The sequence below is a fragment of the Rutidosis leptorrhynchoides genome, chromosome 3 (assembly GCF_046630445.1).
Source record: "Rutidosis leptorrhynchoides isolate AG116_Rl617_1_P2 chromosome 3, CSIRO_AGI_Rlap_v1, whole genome shotgun sequence".
NCBI lineage: Eukaryota > Viridiplantae > Streptophyta > Magnoliopsida > Asterales > Asteraceae > Rutidosis > Rutidosis leptorrhynchoides.
Window position 1 is genome coordinate 482,626,576 of NC_092335.1, and position 3,059 is coordinate 482,629,634.

Below are 3,059 nucleotides of genomic sequence, written 5' to 3' on the forward strand. Positions count from 1 at the left end.
CCAGACATTAATGCGCTAGATTATGAAATCAAAGGACAGATACTACACATGGTAACTAATCAATACCAATTTAGTGGTGCACCGAAGGAAGATCCAAACGAACATCTTCGTACCTTTAATAGGATCTGTACTCTATTTAAAATTAGATAAGTTGAGGATGAACAGATATATCTCATGTTATTTCCCTGGACTTTAAAGGGAGAAGCCAAAGATTGGTTAGAATCGTTACCTGAATGGGCAATTGATACATGGGATGTTTTAGTTGAAAATTTTCTTAAACAATTCTTTCCAGCATCTAAAGCCGTGAGACTTCAAGGAGAAATTGTTACGTTCACACAGAAGCCAAATGAAACACTATATGAGGCATGGACAAGATTTGAAAAGTTGTTAAGAGGATGTCCTCAACATGGTTTAGACACTTATCAAATATTCTACCAAGGATGCGACATCACTACACGAAAAGACATCGATATAGCAGTTGGTGGTTCCATTATGAAGAAAACCGCAACTGAAGCTTACAAAATTATTGATAACACTGCTTCCCACTCACATGAGTGGCATCAAGAAAAAGACATCGTTAGATCATCTAAAGCGACTAGAGCCGATTCTAGCCATGACTTTAATTCCATTTCTGCAAAGATAGATGCTTTCGAGAGACGAATGGAAAAGATGACTAAAGATATTCACTCAATACGAATTAGTTGTGAGCAGTGTGGAGGGCCACATTTGACAAAAGATTGTCTTAGTATCGAACAAACAATGGAACAAAGAGAGAATGTTTCATACATGAACCAAAGGCCTGGAAATAATTATCAGAATAATTATCAACCGCCAAGACCAAACTACAATCAAAATCAAAATTATAACCGAAATGTTCCATACAACAACCAACAAGGTCCTTGCAATCAACAAGTATCTAATAATACTTACAATCAGCAAAGACCTATTTTTCCAAATAAACCACTACAAACCAATGATAAAAAGCCAAATTTAGAAGATATGATGTCGAAGCTAGTTGAATATCAAACGCAATTTTTCACATCTCAGAAACAAACCAATGAAAAAAATGCTCAAGCATTTAGAAATCAACAAGCTTCAATTCAAAATCAGGAACAAGAAGTAAGCAATCTAGCAAGGTTAATAGGGGAAAGAAAACCTGGGAGTCTACCTAGCGATACAAATGCTAACCCCCGGAATGAAACAGCTAAAGCCATTACCACAAGAAGTGGTATTACACTTAAACCACCTGAAATACCTAAAATTTCTGATGACTCTATTCCTACTACACAGGCACCACAATCTGAGCAAGATAAGGAAACATAACCGGTAGTTGAAAAGGTTAATGAAGATAACACAGTTAAGGCTAAACCTTATGTTAAACCATACCAACCACCGCTTCCTTACCCGAGTAAAATGAGAAAAGAAAGACTTGAAGCCGAGCAATCTAAATTCTTGGATATGTTTAAACAAATAAATGTCAATCTTCCTTTCATTGATGTGATTTTAGGAATGCCAAGATATGCTAAATTCTTGAAAGATCTAATCACAAATAGAAAGAAAATGGAAGAACTCTCGGCTGTTACTATGAATGCTAATTGTTCTGCAGTGTTGTTGAATAAGATACCAGAAAAATTATCAGATCCAGGAAGTTTCACAATTCCATGTTTTCTGGGTAGTCATAGTTTAATAGAAGCATTGGCAGACTTAGGTGCTAGTATAAATTTAATGTCGTATTCACTATACGCTAAAATAGACCTTGGAGAATTAAAACCAACACGAATAAGCATACAACTAGTCGATCGATCAGTAAAATATCCTAGAGAGATAATGGAGAACATGCTAGTTAAAGTTGGTACTTTAGTATTTCCAGTAGATTTTGTTATTTTGGACAGGGAAGAAGATTCTCGAGTTCCTCTCATATTAGGAAGACCATTCTTAAACACGGCTAAAGCAATAATAGACGTGTTTGGTAAGAAATTGACCCTAAGTATAGAGGACGAGAGTGTTACCTTTTCTGTTGATAGAGCCATGTAACAACCGCAATCTGCAGATGATACATGTTATTATATTCAAACCATAGATTCACATGCAAAATTATTAGAAGAATTTCCAGAATTACAAGGAACAGGAGAATGTTCTTTAGGAGAAGGAACTGAACCAATTGATAAAGCTGAAATGTTAGCTGCACTCATGACTAATGAATACGAACCAACAACAGAAGAACTTCAAATGTTAAAATAGGAAGACAGATATCGATACAAATCATCGATAGAATAACCACTGACATTAGAGTTAAAGTCACTTCCAAACCATTTGGAATACGATTATTTACATGGTGAATCTGAATTACCTGTAATAATATCGTCTTCTCTTACGGAAAATGAAAAATCTCAACTCATTTTCGTGCTAAAAGCTCATAAACCAGCTATTGCATGGAAGATTCATGACATTAAAGGCATAAGTCCTTCGTATTGCACACATAAAATCCTTATGGAAGAAGGCCATAAAACCTATGTACAACGCCAACGAAGACTAAATCCTAATATGCAAGATGTTGTTAAGAAAGAAATTATTAAACTGCTTGATGCAGGTTTAATTTATCCAATCTCTGATAGTCCATGGGTAAGCCCAGTTCAATGCGTACCTAAGAAAGGTGGCATGACTGTCATCACAAATGAAAAAAATGAGCTTATTCCTACTAGGACTGTAACAGGATGGCGAGTTTGTATTGATTATAGAAAATTAAATGACGCCACCAGAAAAGATCACTTTCCCTTACCTTTCATTGATCAAATGTTAGAAAGGTTGGCTGGAAATAGTTACTATTGTTTCCTTGATGGTTTTTCCGGATATTTTCAAATTCCAATAGCACCCGAGGACCAAGAGAAAACTACATTCACGTGCCCTTATGGTACTTTTGCTTACAAACGCATGCCATTTGGACTTTGCAATGCCCCTGCAACCTTTCAAAGGTGCATGATGACGATTTTCCCCGACATGATAGAAGAATGCATGGAAGTTTTCATGGATGACTTTTTAGTCTTCAGTGATACTTTTGA

The 3,059-nt window shown here is 35.8% G+C and overlaps 1 non-coding gene across 1 annotated transcript; it reads right to left on the reverse strand.

The window, feature by feature from the left end:
- Positions 1-306: 306 nt before the first annotated feature.
- Positions 307-413, reverse strand: LOC139903776 (small nucleolar RNA R71). The gene has a single exon (XR_011778569.1). It is a non-coding gene; the product is annotated as a small nucleolar RNA R71 (small nucleolar RNA).
- Positions 414-3,059: the final 2,646 nt, after the last annotated feature.